Source organism: Heliconius melpomene, chromosome 7, assembly GCF_056956725.1.
Source record: "Heliconius melpomene rosina isolate 202511_hmr_F chromosome 7, ASM5695672v1, whole genome shotgun sequence".
Classification (NCBI taxonomy): Eukaryota; Metazoa; Arthropoda; class Insecta; order Lepidoptera; family Nymphalidae; genus Heliconius; species Heliconius melpomene.
The window spans coordinates 7,099,656-7,122,831 of NC_140395.1; positions in this window are offsets into that span (position 1 = coordinate 7,099,656).

Genomic DNA, 23,176 nt, shown 5'->3' on the forward strand with positions numbered 1-23,176 from the left:
TATACTTTTTTATAAATTTATAGATACAGCAATATTTATATCGTAAATGAAATAAATTTGAGCATAAAATTGAAAAGATTCTCATTTCAAAAACTGTTTCAGCTATCAGTTATGCTTAAAGTGAAGCATTGCGTTCCACTGTCCAACATAAAATGGTGAGAAAGAGAAGGACGTAGTGATCTCATGAGCGTAGGAAAGGGGGGGGGGAGCCACATGGGCCGTGCCCACCCCTAAAACAAACAAGGAAAACTAAGAAAAGTCCTCATTTTTAATTTAAAAACATTTTAATATGTTTACAGTATGTAGCATGGTCACCATGCTATCTCAAGATGTTATTTACCAAGCAGTCTGAAGCAGAGCTCCGATTACCTGTTATGCTAGTAGGAATAGCGAACGATCTCACCTATCGCCGTAAGATCAAACGTGCAATTTCCCCTTTGCAATCTTCAAAATTTTCTACGAGTTTATGGTGAAAATGTTAAAGGGTTTTAACGTATTGGAGGAACATATTGTAGTCGTGTTATTATTTAAACGTTTTTATTTTTACATTTGTGAGTTCTAGTATTATTTTTTAACAAGTTCATTGTAATTTCTACGTAGGAGGTAAGGCATAGAAAATTAGTGTCAATATACTCAGTCTTTGCTTTCTATTCGTTTTCCAGACATTGCATGGTAACTTGCGAAAATTAACGCCGCCGCATTAACGATTGTAGAAGCAGGGAAATGGAAATAATTCAATACATCGATTGCATTGCCTTTACTTTTCCTACTCTGCCTTACGATAAAAAATATTAATCTAAATTTATAATAACCATACATGCGACCTTAAACTACGTAGAGATATCCACTAACAGCTAAAAAATGTAAAGTCTAACATAAAAATTGTTTTATAAGCTAGAAAATCTATTATAATATGTACGAGTATATTCAAAATATTTCAGTTCAAATATAACGCCCTTTTAAGTTGGGTTTTATGAGTTTTATACTTTTTACGGCACTTTTACTCCACTTTACGCATATTTTATAAGTCGAGGCCATAATAGTGTCGTTAAAAATTAGTGCAATTTTTTATATCGCGTAATAATATTAGCGTAGAAAATTATATATGTTACACGCTTGTTGGTTTCGGGTTCGATATTATACTAATGAAATGTTTTTTTGTATAGGTACTCACCATTAACTGTAGGAGATGTTTTCTTGAGCTTCATATTTTATTTCGTACAGCAGGGTAGGCAGAGATATAAGAGTAACAAAATCGGAGAGTTTTACACTATCAACCCTAATTCGAGATATTGCCGCTTTGATGCTGTTTCAATAAAATAAAATCTTGGTCCTATTATTGAAGAGAAATGTTTCTGGGAAACTAAATACACATTAAATTTCTTAATATTTCATACTGATAGCCGACTAAATAAAAATATATTGATTCTATAGCAATTAAAAGGCGACTTATAACGTTTTTAATTATATCCGGTTAAGGAAATGGGAACTAATCGTGAGGGACAACGACAGTGACGTATCGCCGCCCATCGGTCAAGTGAACTAATATCAGACGAACAGGTGACGCTCGACATATGTAAGATTACTATTTACATATGATATTTGGGGTTAGTTCTATATATAGATATTTACAAATATAGTTAAATTTGGGGCTCTGAGAAAATCTAATGATAAGACATTATTTAAGATTTCAAGAAATTTCAAATCAAATTTGAGAAAAAATTAAAAATGATCAAATTATCCATAAAATTATTGTCGCACCCTTGTGAGCTAAGACGGCCCAAAATATTATAGATAGAAATATTAAAGACTTTTAGCTTCACGCCGTATCCTGCAGAGAACACATGGGAATTTAGAGCTAGGACACTTCTGCTCCCCACTTTAATACGAATTCTGGTAGCATTGCGTGTCGAGCGACGTAACTTAACGCCTCGTATATGGGTCATAATCAGAAAAGTGGACATTTTCGAATTCGTAACGTAACTGATAAGTAACAACACTGATAATATTTGTTACGAAACTGATGACATAAGGCATTATACACAACAAAATAAGAATATTATATGAATAAAACTATTGTTTTTTTTTATTTAATGAGACACAGATTAAAATTTTAAAGATTCAATCGTTGAATTAACAAATTATAAATGTAAGAAAACATAACAAAGTGACAATATTAACAATATAATAATGCTAGTTCGTAACTTAATAAACTTATATTTCTAGTTCACAAAGTTAATGATAAAATTAAATCCACTTTAAAATATATCAAAATTTGAGTCGTTATCTTTGGAATTAAGTTTCATTCTTTGTAAGTGTTTATTCCGCATATCTTCATATTTCATAGGATTGGTCTGTTTAAGAAGTTCTCTATATCTTTATTGTCTTTCAGCATTTGACATAGGAGCCATGACGCTTACTGAAAATAAAAAAATGTTTATCAATAGGTATTTAATAATATTTTATGTTTATTGTTTAGATCTTTAACAACGCTAGTACAGAAAGTATTTGTCTTTATATAAAAGCCTCACCCGCTTGAGCTACAGAATTATTAATTCGCTATCTCCAGAGAAAAAAATAGTAATTACAAAATAACAACTAATTTCAGGAAGAATAAAAAAATGTTTTTAATTAAATCGGTTAAGCCGTTTCTGAGATAAGCGTGCACAAACACATTAGACAAACAAGCAAACAGGCAAAAAACTTAAAAATAATTATTTTTGGTTACTTTACGTTGTGAAAAGTCACTAATTATTTTTATCCTATTTTTTTTTAAATACATATCTTCCGATGGTAACGTAATTATGAACTAGGCTTCATATTTTCTCAGTTTCGTTACGTAACGAAATGTAACAAAATTGAGAATAAAGTCTAAGAAATTCTAACCTTTTTAAATATTTGCTCATAAGTCACGTGTTGCATGTGCAAGCACTGAAGTTCTTTTTTGAGATTTTGTAAAAAGAAGCAAATAACATAAACAAGAAAACGAAATTATAGAATACTTACCAAAATAAAAGCCGTTTATAACCCTGAGATGTAATTTCACGCATTCACTCTAAAACATTTGAACCCCTCAACTGCTGCGAGAACACTACTGGTTGTAGCTACGATGGCTTTGACTTTTACAATAATGGTGCCACAATAAAAATTATATTAAATACCATTCAAAATAATTGCTTTCATAATTTAATTGTACATTACTAGCCCTGAGTAACGAAAATGCAATATTTTGGGACAAATTTACTTAACTAATATATATTATTTATTAAATAATGTATCAATAAAAGTAGTTATATTTAATAATATGCATAAAGTAAAGTAATATAAACATATCCGAAATCAAATAAAATCATAAATGTTCGTAACAAATCAATTCTCAAAAAGTGAAGTGGTGAATGGGACACGAAAAATTGTATGGAAGCATTTTGAAAAGTTTTTTGCAACTAACATAAAATACTATTATTAGCCATAATACATTTAAAATATTACAAAAACCTTTGAGTTAATAAATAAATTTATCTTAAATGGCAAAATATTTAAATTATGTTTAAAATTGTATTTTTAAAACGCATTCAAAGTAGCGGGACAAGAAAAGACACAAAATGTACACTTTTTCTGATTATGACCCATATATAGATAGATAAATTAAAATATTGTATACGATACAGATAAAAAAATTGTTTATTTCAAAGCGCCAGTAATTACGTATTACTATCGTTTGACGAGCCCACGCTGCGGTGGGATTGGCTGTCAGCTTTAATTAACATGCTCAGAGGTCCTTTGTCCTTGTATTGCATTTAACGGTGGCTGCCTTCCCTTATTTGCAAAAGATTTTATGTATAGATACATTTTTGTGATAGTAATTACTTTGGTACTTGTCTGTCTGTAATCGTAAAACTGCATAGTATAATCTTTTAAGCTGAAATATAAAATAATTTTTATTCTCCTCTCCAATATATAATTTTCCTTAGAAGGGGACAAAAGCAAAAACATGAGTGTAGTCATGTAGTGTATAGTATCTAAATTAGTTGAATATGACCTACTTACTAACGTAATTACAGGCTTAGTGGGCAGAGAGTTTGAACAGCTTCTAACGATTAACATTTTAATATGTTATGTAAAATATTTCTCTGTCTTAGTGTGGAATAACTCTCTAAATTACATACGTTGATGAAGACATTAGTCCCCAATATTCTACAAAGCTTAAAAAAAACTAATTGTTTAATAGTATACCCATTAAAGAAAATAGAAAATAGAGTTATATATGACAACTGACCATGCAAGATGTGAAATATGCGTAAAGATAAAATAATGAATACTTTATGCATGCCAATATATGGTTGTTAGCTGCATTGTTATTGACTTTTATTGTATTTCCGTTTTGCTTCACTGTTGTAGAACTTTATGAATAACAACTATGAATACTAGAAAGTACTTAATTAAAGGAATAACGTTTCAATGTAGTAATATTTTTTGCCATATTTTTTTTTATTGTGACATGAGATAAAAAAAACAATATTAAGCAGAGAGTGAAAACACTACAATTATGTTATCTTATGCTTAGTAACTAAAGGGCGAAACGCGACATGGTTTCATAACAAATTCATAGGGAAATGTATATTATAAATATACATTTTCGTTATCATACATTAGAAGCTTAAACACCCACTTTGTAAAGTTAGATACTTTCATATTCCGCCCCAACGGAGTTTAACTCTGTCGCTCACGACGTTGAATACGTCTTTAAAGTTGCAATTTCCATACTCATCTCTCAAAGGTGCAAAGGCGTAAAGTCTTGGAGCTCAGCCAATTTGATTTGTTTGTCCCACATCTGAAACGAGTCGGAGAGTTTTTGAAAGCATTGAGAATTCTCTTGTATAAAGAATTGTATAGAAATATGAGTCAATTTCTACGCTATATTAGTTTTCAAATATTTACATATTTTATTTTGATAAAATGCTGAGAAAATTGAATCATAGGTATATTATGTAAATGTAGTAAATGTAGTAAGAAGTTAATTCAAAAATAGATTATTTTATTTAAGGCACTATTCGTTTGATATAAAGCTATATAATTAATATACATTTTTTCTTTTGAAATTTAACATGTTTAATTTTAATTAAATCATTTATTAAGATAAGCTATAGTAAATACAACACAGATCACACACATATCAAAATCAAAATGGGGAACAGAGTTTCTTAATACTAGGTTCTCTCAGCGTGAAGTTGATAAAAAAGGTTTAGTTAAACACTTGTTATATCACTTCCATTCACTGAATACTATGTACGTATATGTGCACCTAATGCCTATGACGCTTAAACCAATAAAAATACATTTTTTGTTTTCCTATTTAAAGTATTGAGTTTTACTAAAGCAAATAATCCTTTTCTAAAGCACTTTTCAGATGCACTTCTAAGAGAAATGTATACATATAAAATATATACAAAACGTCTCTGTTTAGCGTAGTGTACCGTAACAGGGTACTCTCGGGGGATGGTCTCGGGCACGCACCTAGCAGTAGCTAGTCGCCGTAATTTCTTTCCCATATAAATATTACATACCCCTTCATGCTCCTTGCCTTGCATAGACTTAGATGAAATTGTACGCTATGTTTTTATTTTATTTGTTTTTTTGTGTCTGACTGTGTAATAGGAAACTTAAAAAAAACCAATTTGTTTTGTAAAATATCGTCTTTAGTTTAGAATAAAAAAGAATAGAATAGCTATGAATGAAATGTAAAAATTAGTCTAAGTTGGAATTGAAGTCACTTTTAGAATTCATGTCAATATAATATACCCCATATAAATTCATTGAAAATATGGCGGCTGGGAAATATTGTCACCAGGAACAGAAAATAGGCGAAAAACTTTATTATTTAAACAAATAAATATTCCTATTGAATATAAAACAAAGTCGATTATATGATTTCACTCCAAAATGTATAGTAGGTCACAAAGTTTACCTCTGCCATACAAATGTTAACCGCCTTATTAATTATTTCTTTCTCTCCTTATTCGTATGCAGTTGAATATTATATGCAATCTCCTTGGTTTCTAGTTCCGACCTTTTGTAATATATTCATGAAACTACTGGCGTTTTGCTATAATTTAAAGAACAGACTATAATATTTCTGAAAGTAAGATACCTACAATGGAATATGGAGGAAAATTTTGAACTATTTAATTTATATTTTTTTCACGTAATTTCATAGTGACATAAATTAATCAATATTGTGGATATATCTGTTCAGCCTGGATTATTTTTGTATCTCTTTTCTTATAGTAGGAGAGCGGCACCAATTTAAGGGTAGTATTTGAGGCAAGCTGAAAACTTGTCACATACTTCTCCTATTACACCCCAACACGGAATTCATACCCTAATCTGGCTGGTGATAGCGGGGCTAAATCTAACACTGATTTTTTGTAAATATATCTATATTTTATATATATTACGCAAACGATAATTAATTATTTTGTCATTAAAAAATATTTTTATATCTACACTGGCAAAAAAAAACAATTATAGAGTATAAAATCTTATTTAAGATTAGATGCTTTCAAAATCTAAATTTTAAGACACAAAGTAAATATAATAAGCGAGCGGTCTTGGTATTTTCTGCCTCGATGATTCTTTTGAGATATTCTACGAAAAATTTGAAATACTTGTTGAAAGGAAATTGGTACTTTTAGCGTTGTGCTCCATTACGAGCATAAAGCTGTATTCGATTTAAAGCTAAATTGAGTTTTTAGCAATTCAAATGCTGTCATGTTTCATTCATTAGTTCATTTATTAAAATTTTTTGTCAAACTATTCTATTAGTTGATTTGTTGGCTTAATTCTTTTTAAGCTTTCTGAGAGGTTTTATACAAGTTTTGGAGATGTTTCCTGCATGATTATTTAATATCATTAATGTAGATTAAGTAAGCTGAGTAGCATTTTAACTGACAAAAGGTATTTAAGGTATCTAAATGGTATTTAAGATCTTCTTAGATTACATTTAGGTTTTTCGGTCATTTTAGGTTAGATGGAATCTACAATTTCGGAACGAATCTTAACTTTTACATCTTTTTATTACTATAGCAGCTGTAAAATACCGTTTACTCTGTCAACTCAATATCTCGAATTTATATTGAAATCACTACAATCGAATATCGATCGACAGTAACATATTGGCTGCCATACGTTTGATGTCAGACGCTTGTCATTGTATCGAATGCATCGAATTAATAAATCTGTCGATATACGAGCACAGTTTGATTAAATGAAAATAAAACATTTTTAAATATTTTTGTGAGTCATTAAGATAGTCTCCATTAATGGAAAGATAAATATCTTCTTAAGTCTGATAATGTTTAGTCGAACATAGTAGGGTAGACAGACGGAAACTGGGACATAGTGTTGAGACACTCCGTTTTCTATTAACAGCCGTCGCGTTTAATTTTGCCTGCTCCACGACGACGGCATTATTTTTATTTAACATCATTTTTTAATTTTAAATCAAAAAATTATACTTTTGTACTAGTTTCCGATAAGTTACAATGCTTATTATAAACTACTGCAATACTATTGGAAAATGTCAGAGTATGTCCGCATTTTGGTGCAGTATCATATAAATTTTCGAGTTTTTCATATTTTTTTCAACAATATTTCAATTTCGGTTCTGCAAGTGGCAATCAACCTAAGTGCTCTGGAAGATAGGTCCAATAATGTTAGAAGCTTTTGCCTAAAGCATTTTAACTTACAGTCACATCATAGCATAGCGTACTTTTAATTTTTTGAAAAAATTTATACGTATTTATATGATAAACATAAATATATTACTATTTTTTATAATTTTTTTTGGAAAGACAGATATGTAAATATACGATTCCATTTAAGTTGTTTACTCTTATTAATGTCGCAATTTCAATGACCAAAATCTGAACACACTAAACAAAAAACATTCCAGCGAATAATTAATTGGAAAACATTTTTAATAATTTTAAGGGTAATTTTCAATACGTTTTCTATAAAACTATTTTCTAAATAAGTTTAAATTTAAAGCAATTCTAATAATAATTATATTATATTGGAAATTATCTTGCAAAATGTGAAAAGATGATTCTGATCTAATCTTGCGCCATATTTTTGTTTTAATTTTCCCTATATACCATAGGAACAATGTATGGTTAAAAAAAACATTACTTCATAAAATTGATATTTAAATATTTAAAAAACCAATTACGTATTTTTTGTATTTGCTGTAGGTATATCTTACTTTTGTAATAAAAAATGTTCAACAAAGTTAAATAAGTAAATAATCATTTTAAATTCTTAATATTTTTCATCCTCTCGAAGCTTAAAAGCTTAATATAGCAATTAAACTAAGTGCTTACTGCTTAGTATAGAATCAATGATAGTTTCTCCAATACTGTCTAATGCATTGAGCTCGCGGTCATTGGTCGGGCCTTCACTTATACATATATGTGCTTTCGGGCTTAATGGCGTTCCGTTACACCGTACTATATATCTATATTTATTTTGTTTTCTTTTATTTTTAAGCCTTTCTGTAGGGATCAATTATAATAATTTTTGAATGCTTGAGAAAAAGTCAAGAAAATAAAAAAAGAGCAAGATTAGAAATCAAAAATTAAAAAACAAAAATGGAAAGAAACAATATTGATTTATTAATGCCGAATTACCTTTGACGGGTTAAAGTTTTACTACGAATTCGATATATTATATGTCTCTGTTATTATTGTTTACACAACATATACGTAATAGTTCCCCGCGCACAGCACGCCCGGCGGAGAGGCTTAGTGTTAAGACACTCCGTTCCCCACTTTCCGTCGAATGTTGCGGGTATTGGGTGTGAAATGGCGGAACTTAACGTCGCGCTTCACCTCGACACCAGAGCGAAGAAATGGAAATATAAATTTAAATAAATATTTTATTTCTTTAAGTGGGGATCGAACCCACAACCAGTCAAACGTTTAGAGTCAAACTTTGTGCCCCTGAGTCCAAATTAACGTATGTACGTCACGTATTAGTTAATCCGCTTATTTAGCTTTTACATTAATTTCATAAATAATGAGCTTAAAGCTCGTTACGTGGAATATATCACATTAAAACGTTATCATTTTGCGTAAATCATTATCGAATATGTACATTATATTGGTAAGATAAAAACCAGTAATTAAAGATTTGCTGCAACAAGAATAAATACTGTAAAATAAGTAAGTCAAAAAATAAAAAAAAAATCAAAATCAGCTTCACACTGTATCCCGCACACAGCAGCGTATGCAGAGGGAACCTCGTGTTAAAACACTCCGTTTCCCCTTTTTCGCCGAATTGCATTCCATGTTGAAGAACGTTTACGTTTACGTTGCTCGGTAATAGATTCATACATTAATTATTAAACTTGCAAATGTCTATTAAAAATACTGCAAAGAAGGATTTCCAAATTTTTTCCAAAATTAGTCACTATTAATCTTCATACACGTTCTAAGTAAGTTCTGGTCACGAAAACCAATAAAAAGTCTGCCCTAATATTAGCTCGAGTGCAAAGGGCTTAGAGACTCGTAAAAAGTTTACAGTTTTTTTTACCGAACCAGTACTAACGTTAGTTCTTTATGTGGATTCTGAAAGGAAAAATCGAATGCTGTATGCTTTTAGCGTGGAAAAGAGAGTTTATTTATCTTTTTCATGACAGTTACGGATTCAGTTAAACTATGTAAAATTGCAAAACATATTAGATAAAGTCAGAAAATCACAATTTGTCCATTTTACCTTATTTAAAAAATATAAAATTAAAACTTATATTATCTGTAAATTCATTAGCATAAATATTTTAAGTTAAAAATAAAATGACGACTAAAACATTTAATCTAGATTATAACCTAAAAACTTATTGACAGAATTTAATAAGCGACTCTCGCCTTACAAAGCTAAGTTTTAAGAAGTGTTTAATATAAAATGAAAGCAATAAACAACAAAATTGAAACTTCTATTAAAGTTGATCCAAACAAGACTACGTTTGAAAGATACAATCAATTAAGGACGAATCCAAGACAACTTCCTTTCCTTCACTTTGGTGTTTTCCTTCGAAGAATTATCGAAAAAAGTACTTTATTTGAATAGCAATAGAGTTGTTTATTTAACAGCTATTATTGAATAATTACAGTTCCATTGCTTCCTACTTGCCAAAGGGCTCTAAAGAACATAAACAGTCGTTATGACTAGTCTGATAGTCAAAAGTTGGGCGTCGTTGCCAAATTCGTATTTTATTACTTCACAATCTCGCTTCTGTTTAAACTTTGGCATAAACATTAGTATGGCGGTTTCTATGACTTATACGCTAATTTTCATATTAGAAGTCAATTTATTTATAGGTACTTCTATATTTATATTATAAAACTGAAAGGATTTATAGAAGTATTCGCCAATTAGTTTAGTAGGCGCCAATCTCGAGAACGGCGAGAATTAGGGGAGACCTATGTCCAGCAGTGGACGTTGAAAGGCTGATTGATGGATGGATGGAATCTCGAGAACTACTGGTTCAAATTCCACAAATATTTTTGCGGTCGATAGGCTCTTACATCATCTTAATTATTTCGATAAACCATACCTGAAATCTGAATAAATCCAAATCGATTTAAATAAAAAGAAACGCTAACTACCTTCAAATTAGGGCATTGTTGTTGTCGTCCTCTACATTAAGTCAAAGAAATTCACTCTTCAACTTGTCAGATCTTTGAAATGCTAATGCTCAAACAAGGTAAATCTTACCCAAGGCCTGTTTTTTTAAAAGTTCCACTTCTGTAGCAGTTTCATTGAGGGGAAAGTGAGTTGATTGTCGTTAACTTTTTTTCGTCCCTTGTTATATATAAGTAAAAAAAAAAAGAAATCCTGATTTTGTGTATATTTAAGTCTTAAGAAGTAAAATGTAAAAGTAAAATATTTTAGCTGTGCAAATAGTTTCAAATTGTTTATGGCTGGTTTTTTGATGACACACGATTGATTTTATTGTTTTTTTACCATGGTAGGTAGAGGGAACCTGGGAACCTAGCCTAGTTGATTTCTGGAGTGTGCTGCGGAACTCCACACCAAGCTTCTGCTAGAGCGAGGAAATGAAAACATTGAATATTTTATTTTCTCGAATAGAAATCGAACCCAAAACCTGTCGCATTTTTAATAGCAGGTTTGTACCCCTGCGTCACGACTGATTTTTAATTATTATTAAAACTTATATTTTTATATATAAAAACTTTTGAAGCTACCCACGTCAATTCACAAAATTCCAAATAGGGTCCAGGAATCTTAGATAGGGTCTCTTTGGAACCTTAAAGTCCTTTCTAACAAAGTTATTTCAATTTTTTTTTGCTCGTATTTTCGTACGAATTTCAAAGAGGAAAATTGGAATTTTATCATTTTTTATGGATGTGGCTTTATCTATACTTATAACAAAACAGTAAAAATATATTGTCTGTACATTTAGTATTTTTGACTGAAATGGATAGAGGCGGAGTAGCTTATCGACGTAATATTGTTGACGACAACGAAGAACGTCTTGGAGTGCTCCTAAGGATAATATAAGAAGATTGAGAGACTCTCATGTTGGTGCTTGTAGTATGTATTAAGTTTCTAAGCCTATTTTTATTTATTTTTCAACAAAAACCTATCCTTAAAATAAAAATTATAAATCGATACTACTACTTTTAAAGTTTCATAAAAATTAGTCCAGATGTTTCATTAATTAGCCCGGACAGACAAAAAGACAAACTTTCCATAGAGTAGCTTTATATCGCACTAGTATCTGTTGGACACGACATCCAATTTTGCTCTATTTCCGCCCGCTGGGACAAAGATTTCATCTTTTTGTGACATATTTTAGTTTTAGGTGGTTTTGTAGAAGGGATAAATAGGCTTGTATGTGTAGAGTACAAAAAATATATACCCATATGTATATTTAAATAACCCAGCCACAACCACATATCATATAAACGAATAATGTAAGTATACCCAAAGCTAGGCAAATCGTAAAATGATTCGTTTTCCATACATACAATCTGACAGGTATTCCCCATGTATTTCAATAGACGCGTGTCTAGACCACCGGGGTAACGTAACGGGGTGCTAAGTGTGCAAATAAAGGTGTCGGTTATACTATAAAATGTTAAGCTCGTCCAATATATGCTAGGTTTAATAAAAGGTTTTTGCATGTAATATGTATATGTTTCTATTATACATGCTGTATTTTATTTATAAGTTACACGCTGTATATCGCACTTTTCGCGCATTTTCATGATGCATTGCGTGATGCAGCTCCAAAGCAAGGAAATGAAAATAATTTAATCTCTCGAGTAGAAATCGAACTCACAACCGTCGTGTTTACAGTCAGACAAGTGTTTCTGTAGCATCGAGGGCCTCATAATATATGTACTGCTATTAAATAACTAATTTAAATAAATATACGTAAGTAACAACTTAATTAAATATATCGATTGCCTTTATTAATGTCTAAAAGAAAACGCAAATATGATTATATTTAAAAGATTACTCATATATTATATATCCTACTTACCTGTCTCATAAAATGTGGGATATGTATAACCATAAAAAAATGCTTTAAAATTCATCATCATCATTATCAGCCTGTCGTCGTCCAGTGCTGGACATAGGCCTCTCCAATGGCACGCCACTGAGCTCGATCTTCAACTCTTCACATCCAGCCGTTGCCAGCCACTTTGCCACTTGTTTAATTGTGGACATTTAATTATACAAAAAAACCATAATTTGTATAAAGCAACATAATGATTGTAAACTAAGAAAGGTTCCCCTTTCAAGTTTTTTCGCCCAAGTGTTATTACTGAATAGTAGAGAAACTAGAGAATATACATAAAGGAGCGGCGCGACGCACCTCGTAAAAAATAATCACGCTACATACAAAACATCTACAATTATGCCACAGAGTATAATCATTCATATGTAAGCTGAAAAAAATCACCAGCTCGACAAAAATATATGTATAACATTATTTCACTCTGTGGCTACGTAGTTGTGGGTATATAAATGTACAGTATCCAATAAAATGGTTTTACGGCGAACTTTACGTGCTCCTATTGTAGAAAATTGTTAAATTTAGAGCAAGGTCTACATAGAGCCGTTAAGTCCAAGTTATGAGGTTTGTATTGGTTATTTTGGACGTGCCTCATAGCGGAGTAGTATATTATTTAATCATGTATGTTTATTTATTGTTATACCAGCCTATTGAATTTGAATTTCCATACCGACTGTAAGAGATATATATTTCTACCAACAAATCTATCTGTAACTCAGTTGAAATGTATGTATCTGTCTCTCTATATATATATTTTTCATTTAAATTTAGTTCATAATTTTAAATTTCCAATCATTTTAATTTTGCTCTTACAAATTTACGTAAAAATTCAATAATTAAACCTTTGAGAAATAACTGTATTTTGACTCTAAGTTAACATTCTTAAACTTTGCCAAAATATTTCATCCACTAAAGTACCTGGCATTCTGTAATATTTTCGTAGTAAATAACTTTATGAAGCTTCGCGTCATACATTCTTCAAATCTACGATCTTTAAATATAAGGTGTGTAGGAATAGGAAGGGAAGGGGGTCTCTTAACACCAGGTCTATCTTAACACTTAAGCGTTAAACTAAAAAATAATTATATTTAATTTATTGAAAAACAAAATAAAATATTGTTGATAATAATATAATTTATTATTGCAATAAAATGAAAAACCTGTCCATTTTATTTACATATTAAAGACTATTAACATAAAATTTGACGTATCGGAATGTGTAATTTTATCGGCAAGCGTTTTCCGATGACTCATAAAATATTATTTGCATCCAGAGAGTATCCGCTTTACGCCCCTTCACTGACCTTTCAACATAGTTTATTCACTCGTATTTAATGTAACGTTAAATAAATATAAATAGTCCGTCGTGGTGCGGGGGCACAAAGGTGTGACTGCAACGCGACGGTTATGGGTTCGATCCCCATTCGAAAGAATGAATTATTATCTATATATATAAAAGGACTTGTCCTCACTGACTGAGGTAAGACGCACGCACAGCCGTAACCGCTGGGCGTAGAAACGTCAAATTTGGACAGATGTTTACTTTCGTAATCTGGACATCCACTAAGAAGGGATTTTGAAAAATTTTAACCCTAAAGGGGTGAAATAGGGGTTGAAAGTTTGTATGGAAATAAATTTAAATCGGCACCGATTTTTATAAAATTTGAAATTCAGACTTTTAAAAATATTTAGTTGGACACGTGTTTCATGGTTTTTTAGAATTCACCCCCTAAGAGTGCAAATAAAGGGTTGAAAGTTTGTATAGAAATGTTTTTATATCGGCTCCAATTTTTATAAAATTTGAAATTCAGACTCTTAAAAGTATTTAATTGAGTACATGTTTCATGGTTTTCTAGAATTCTCCCCCTAAGGGTGCAAATAAGGGGTTGAAAGTTTCTATGAAATAATCTTTAAATCGACATCGATTTTTATAAAATTTTAAATTCAGACTCTTAAAATTATTTAATTGAATATTTCATATTAAGAATGTTTCATAGTTTATTAGAATTCATCCCTAAGGGTGCAAATAAGCACGCGAAGCTGCGCGCATCCGCTAGTTTATTAATATTTTCATTTCTTCGCTCTGCTACGAAAGCATAAAGCCTGGCGTTCAATTCCACCATCTAATAATGCTGAGGTCGACAGGGTAGATATGTGTATAGTTAGAAGTCTACAAGCTGATCAAAATCCTGCGCTTAATGACAGGTAAAACATAGTCTTGGAGGTGAATCTGCTCTATATGGCAGACATAATAAGTTTCTAAGTTTTAACGTAAGAAAAAATTTTTAAGTTTCGCAAATTGCGAGAGGAAACCCAAAACTTATTGCAGCATTACATATATATTATTAATAGAAAAAAAATCCTGCAATAACAACTCTATAATTAAGTTTGTACAACAATCCGTACATCTGTTACAATTTTATTTTAATATTGATCTGACGGTTTAAATTTTCATAAATAGTAAAATAAAGTAATTTATAGAATCGCTTTCAATATTTTAAAATCGCAAAACCCAGCATTGAATATATTAATAGTTTTAAATGAAATTATAGTACAAAAAATATTGGCAGGAAATGAAATTATAGACTTTGCAATATATAAATTTTCAGGAAGAATATCTAGATCTAAAATATGTTAATTTTCCTACTCTATAATCATTATAAAAAATATTATATAAACTTGACTAACTATTAAGTAAAATATAGGTAAAAAGTAGATGAAAGATGTTTTTTACAACACTTTATCTTGCACAGCAAGATAGGCAGAGAGAATGTAGTGTCATGGCACTCCATTCTTCATTTTCCGCCTGAACTCGAGATGAGTTCGATGCCGCGCTTCATTTAATTTTTCCAGGGCGGGAAAATTACAATTATTCATTCCCCTAAATGACAATCGGAACCACTGCCATCGCGTTATAATCAGATGCTTTTTGCCGAGCCAAAATACCTCATTTTCTTTGTCAAAATAATATTTTAGATAATACTAAAAAGCTTTATTTTATAATTTATTTGTAACGGGAAGCTCAGCAGCTGTCCTGCTTGTCTGTTACTTGGCTGTAACAAAAAGCCCCTATGATGTGAGGAAATTAGTACACAAAGCACGAGCTGTCCTAATGAAATTCTGTTTATTCAGATGTAAGCACGAAGTTGGTAATACATTTTTGGAATGTGCTCTGGAATGTTGAATATAAAGTTTGAGAAATGAAAATGGAATTATAATTAATATAGGTGGTACGATTAGAAAATTCAAGATTTCTTAATTATTTTTGTTTCAGCGAGTTTCATGGTATATCCCACAGTCAGCACCCTACTGAGGCACCCTGTGACCCTAATTATAAGACACTCTAAATAAATAATCTCTAGATAAATAATCAGCTTCACGCTGTATCCCGCACACAGCAGGGTAGGCAGAGGAAATGCTCCGTTCCCCACTTTCTGCCAAATTCTGGAGGCATTGCGTGTTGAGTGGCAGAACTCGAATTTCTCGGATACAAATTATTCAAAAACTATAAATAAACGAATTATGTAACATTTGCTCGACAATCTATATAATTAAAATAAATTATCAGCCTTCAAATTAAATTTCAATTAAAAGTTATTGACAGTGACATGTCCTATATTAAATACAAAAATATTCAAGGAGATTTACTTTTACTGTATTTTGTATATATAAATATTCCAATCAGCAAATTCCTTTCTAACTATATTATTTTCTAAATATCACATATATTTTTCATATGCAAATTCTTTCCAGCCATTAAATAGGGGAGGGTGCACACACGTTATACGCAATAAAAACGATTTAGTGCAATTTTTCCACGCGTACGAATACATATCTCATAACACACAGCTTGGATTGTCGCTGTTTCGTCTATTTATAAGAATTTATTACATTTTAACTATGCTCGACGGGTTTAAAATTGTATTTTTAATTGCTCCTTTTTATTATACATATTATATAATTTATACATATATATGTTATCATTTGAGCCGAAATAGAACCCACAATTGCATTGACGGTTTTGTGTTTAATGAATATTCCGACTGTAGACATAATAAAATATAACGTAAAAACAAACTATTGAAATCCCTAAGTACATACTTTATTGTTTTATACAAATAACTCCACTTAAAACAATATTATTTTAGCTTTATGAAAATCTCATCTGATATTACAAATGCTCTCAGATTTAGATATTTCAATAGTGAATTTATTTCATCAAAATGTTACACAGACCTATCGGGAATGAAATGGAGGGCTCTACAAAACGTCAACCACTTGAAAATAATGATGCCAAAATAGAATTTCCATCCCGACTCGCCTTTTCGTGCATCGATGCGCTGACGAAATATGAAATGCTTGTGGCTCGCGACGGCACCGCTTTAGTTGCACAATCGTGCACGTATATCCCAGGAAAAGTCCTTTGAGACGAACTATCTAAAGCCAAATGAAATGTTATATTTTCTATATAAATGAGGTTGTGAAATATTTTCTATAATGTTGAAATAGATGTGCTTGACTGAACCTAGTAGCTGGACTTGGCTAGACCCTATCCTGGCAAGTTCCCTGATTATTTTGCAGAATAAAACGATAGTGACGTCACTCAACCCAACCCGTCAGTAATACCACCCATCATCAGTGCTGCAGTGCTCTCTTGCAGTTTCTTGCTATATGTGGAAAGCTAAGAAAAAAAATCTATAAGTACTTCTAACCTTTGTCTGTGAACTGTCAAGAATTATGTATATCAAAATACTCATACAAATTTTTGAATAACAAATAATGTTGCTTCGGGCATATGGATAGGTACTCGAGAAATTTAAAACGTACACAAATATAAATAAATAGTAAATGTATAATATGTATATGTATGTATAAATATTGAAATTCCTTTTTCCATTTCTCAACGATAATAATAATTTAACAGTGACAATAATAATATTATTTTATAGCCTCATTAGTAACTACAAATATGGGCTCGGAAAATAGAAAAGATTATTTAATTAATATTTGAAGTGGAAATTGACTCTCGTCGTCGTCTAAAGTAAATGAAGTGCTTGTTACGACAATAATAAATAATTATAAGTAGGACGAAGATAAATATTGTTTTTCTGTAAATTATTTATCTTATTATTTATCTTCTGTTTTGTTTTTTTTTGTGTATTGTCTAGATTATTTGTTTTGTTTAAGTGTAAGAAATTTGATAATGGCAATATTTTTTTTTGCCTCTTACCTCGAAGTAATATTAGATTATAATTAATGTAAATTTATAATTATAATTTTAAATAAGTATTATTTTTAAGCAATTATTTCAGTAGGGATCGAACCTACTACCAGTCGCATTTACGCGTCTAGTCACAAACTTGTGCCCCTACGCCACGACTGCCCTCTATTTTTACGATGCCATCCTAAATATTCTTAAATTTTTCTCCATATACTTAAATATTTAAACTCCATCTTAAATTACAAACTAAGAGACGTGAATGTATGTTAAGATTTAAGGGAAAGCGGAATAATTAAAGGCTTCATACATGTCGAGTGCGTGTTAAGTCTTAATGCCATGAGTTTGAGCTCCGCTCCAAGACGGCTTACGCGAACAGACGAGCAAACATCTTAATATAATCCGAATAAACCTCGTATTTTTGATCTACAAAGCTAGTACATGATATTTATTTTATATTTTACATTTTAAATGTAATAAATGTCTAATAAAATTAGTAAGAGTAACTGGGAAAAATTATTGTCCTCTCTTAAAGCACTCGATAAACCTGTCAACCTCTAAGGGTCCAGATATTTAAAGTCTAACTGAAAATTAGAGATGGCTTAGATTCCATTTTCATTAAGTAAGGTTTGTGTATTATTTGCACAGATACTCAGTCTAGTATAATCACTCTTCCCTTTTCGACTTTCACTGATTCTGAAATTGTGTATTAATGGGAACGGAATGTTTTAGTACTGGGTTCCCTATACTTACCGTGCTATATACGGGATACAGTGTGAACCTAAAAAAAAACTTTAGTTTACAAGAAATGTTATTCAATAAATAGTTTAAACTTCAACTTAGCAGTTATAAGTGTAAAATTAGTCTCATTGTACGAAGACGGGAGACGTCCGTCCTGTTCCGCAACCAATCTATTAAGCAATCGATGCGGAAATTATTGTTCATTCATTTTATTTCAACATGTCTGCATCTATCTTTTGTGATATCTATTTTATATATTTTGGTGTTTTAACAGAAAATGTGTATTTAAATTTTATAAAATTATTTATAAAATGTTCTTTTACCAGTAAATATTCTTTATAATAAACTGTGGTTGTGACATAGTTCGTTGTAAGTTCAAAATTTGATTTGGCAAAGTATTATATTAAATTCTACGATACAGCACGTGTAATAAAAATAAGGTAGCGAAGAAAGGAGAACAGAGTGATTTATCATTGGATTTTTGATTTACCACTAGGTTGATATTTTATCCTCCCCAGTGGGGAACGAAGAGTCAGACGCTGTAAGCACTGAGCGTTTAGGTTGTTCCTTCTAGATAAATGTGACAAATATATAAAGGGAAAATAGTTGAAATGTTATAGTAATAAACATTTCATTAACGCCTCTGTTACCGTTACCGTACTTTTAGTTACGTTAAAAATGGTAATATTTTGCACTGTACTTGTACATTAGCGCTGCACCAGCTCTAGGTAATTGAAAAAGCGTAAACTTCTGCATTATTTCTGCAATTTTAACATAAATTTTTAGTATACTTTTTAGGATGATTTAATATTAAATAACTGTTTTAACATAGTGAAAATAGTACGTTTTATACATCTAGTTGTTACTTATAAACAAATATAATGATAGAAATATAGGAAAATATATAAGTACTAGCGACCCCCTTGCGGCTTCGCCCGCTTTTACTACTGGATTATTCATATAATGTATGTTTGCAAAGCACTTAAGATAATGTGAAAATTAATTAAACCCTAATGCAACCCGCATTTTCAATAAGGATTTTCCAATTGTTTTACACAGCAAGGATTTTTTAGTAGGTACCGTAATTTTAAATCTGTGCTACTAATCTTTTCAGGTACTTATTAAAGTATATTTAAATGACTATTTTTAGATAGTTAAATGACTATTTTTAAACGGAAGAAATTATAAACAAAAGCCTATCTACTAATAATTACTACAAAAAATATATCGCGCTGAAATAATACATTCAACTCCAATTATCCAATACGTGCAAACGCATCTAAATCTTCGTTGCTATAAAGGCAGGCGGGTTTTATTTTGCTTGTGGTTAATGCTGAAGAGGGTATTCTGTCCCTGACGAAAAGCAAGCACTACGTGGCTTATTGGAAAATTGGTGGAAAATTAAATAGAATGCATCGGCCTGAATTCGAACCCGGGCCGCCCGCGTGGCAGGCGAGCATTCTACCACTGAACCACCTATGCGTGTGGCGGACGCATGACGAGTGGCGAGCCGTTTCGCAGCAAGGATTTTTTGATATTGTAACAACTTCTAAAGTACTTATTAAAATGAAAAACAGTAAAAGACAGTTTTGATAGTACATTAAATGGCCAACGTAACTAATATACTTATTTATGTGCTGAGAGTAAGGGATAAGTAAAACTTGAGTCGCTACAGCTGAAGTGTCAACGACGTGATGTGTCAACAATTAAATGCGTTTTTCTGTAAAACTATTCGCAATTTGAAAATTGTGTAAAAAGCTAATTTTATCTTCGTTTAACGTAGAAAATTAATAAAGTATTTTAAAGGATAAGGATTAATACCATTATGGAAAAATACCCCTCACAATAAAAAATATATTGAAACTATTATTTTTAGACAGAAAAATGATCACTACACGTTATTCTTAAAAGATACGAATATTCCGTCGCGGACTTTTTTGTAGATCTTATTAAGAGAAACAATACTCCAGTACATTTTTTTCATGTAGTATTTACCATTAAAGCAGCGCATGCGCGAAAGTGTCTCAACGGGTAGGACTTTATTCATATTTATCGTATTTATGTTAATTTAAATTAAGAATGTACAAATAATAAACTATATATAAACCTTCTACGAAAAATACTCGACCTAATGGTGAAAACCGCAACAAAATCCGTTGGGTGGTTTAGAAGAAGAAGAGTTAGAAACAACAGACAGACACGAAAAGCGACTTTGTTTTATAAGATATAGGATAGGATAAGTAAGTCATCATCATCATCATCATTATCAACCTGTCCTCGTCCACTGCTGGACATAGGCTTCTCCAATGGCACGCCACTGAGCTCGAAGTAAGTATATCTTCTTATTTTTATCTTTTTCTAAATATAACATACATAAAGGCTTTAATGACTACGAACTTCCAATTCACCATTTCCCATTTAATTCGCCCAATTAAATAAAGAAAAAATATTGAAATCAAAAGTCAGATTTTCATTATTTACCAGTAAATAAAATATGGATACGCCTTTTCCGGTCTGGAGGCGTCAATGGCGAAATATAGATGCAAATCAACAAATCCCTTTAGGGCCCAATCCTATTGACGTTACTGTCGAGACAGCCTTTATTCGGAACCGAGGGGTGAAAAATATACAACTTTTGCTGATTATTTTAAAGATACAATAAATTGAATTTCTTCTTCTTTTTATGATGAGATACATGAAATTATTTATGTATGTATCTATATAATAAAAATAATGTTTAGTAAATGTTTTCGAACGTCTCCTTATAGTTTTCTCCTATTTTGTCTTAGTAAAAATTTAAGTTAAGGTGAAGGTACAATAATACTAAACTGAATTCCAAATATTTAAAAAAACTGTTACAATGTGTACATAACACACGAACTAAAAAGAAATAATTATTCTTCACCTTTTTTCAACCACTTTTTAAAAGCTTTTTTTTTAAATGAATTACATGAAGCACTTACACTTTTAGGTCTAATCCTGTCATTTGAATTTCCTTTTTCAGATGTGATATTATTCATTTTCCTTACATCCAGCCATCACTCAAAAAGGTGCCTGAATAGATTAAGGCTGTCAATGTCAAAGTGGCCTAAGTGATATTTTAAGAAAAATTGTACTAACCGTAAATAACATTATAGATATATAATTCAATAATGAGGTTCTTATTTCCATTATTATAGTTAATAGTTTTGGATTCCTAAGCCTAAAATTATGCAAGCTTTTATGATCATATAAATTGTGTATAACGAGGTTCTGACTTGATAGTTCAAATTTAAAAAAAAAACTTTATTTTTTTCTTTTTAGAGCGTTTAAATAAAAGCTTTTTCTAAAAAAGATTCGATATACTCTCAACTTGACATTAATAATAGATACGAGCTTAAGCTTTTGAGAATTCCAAATGTCAAACAAATTTCATATTTATAACAGTTAACTAGCGTGGAATAGAGCGGAACTATCCCATAGAATATTAAGGCGCTTTTACTCTTTCCACATCAAAAAGCCAGTACCAAGCGACCGGAAGCAGGATGTGACGCAGCCTCCCTGAGCGCAATTTAGATGAAATATCTGGATAAAACCAATTTTCACTGGCTTGTACTTCATAAGCAATAACGAGATTTGTTAACGTATTTCTTACGAGGAGCTTTATAATGTTGTATTTTGTGATAATTTAATATCTTTTTATTATTATTTTTTATTCTCCGTCCGTATTGAGGCCGTCGTGGGAATGAATGAATATTTATTCATATTTTCATTTCTTTGCTCTGGCACCAAGGCAAAAGCCCGCCAGTCAACACGCAATGAATCAAAAAATTCGGCGCAATGTGGGGAATGGAGTGTCTCAACACTAGGTTCCCTGTGCCCCAATTCAAATCTCCCCAATTTTGTATATAACTGAATGAATTACTACTTCTTGCTGGTATCGAGGCAACGCGTGACTTTGAGTTCTGCTAATAAACGCGAATTCGGCGGAAAGTAAGATCGGAATAGGTTCCTTCGGCCTACCCTGCTATACAGCGGGATTCAAATTCTACTAAAAAAAAATAAAGTAATATCTTGCAATATTATATGTCAATAAATTACATTTTTATAAAGAATTGAGTAAATAGTGCCTTCAGGCGATAAACCTAGCAGTGTCATACATGATGTTGTACCGCGTTTGTCAAGGTTCGACATGACGAATATTCTACAAGGTCCACATATTAATTATTTCAATTTTATAAAATGTCAACCAAATCGTTTTGCTTGACAGTACAATTGGTCAGTGACATTTTTATAACATTATATTTTGAATATAAAATGGTTTTTTGGTTCGCAACTGGTTATTTATGATAACCACAGCATTTTATATTTTTAAAAATTATACAGAAACAAAAGGGCAAATAATATTTTAATTAAACTACGAGTAATTTAAAAATATTTTATGTTTGTATGAGTGCCACTCATTGAATTTGGTTCTGACCACTCATTGGTAAGAGATGAATAAGCAAACCTCATTTGACCTACCATAACAGTCCTGGTACAAAAAAAAAGATAGAAACTCGAAATATCTCTTGTTCTCTCGATCACGTAAAGAACAATAATAATAATGTATAATAGATTAAAGTTTAGTGATATTT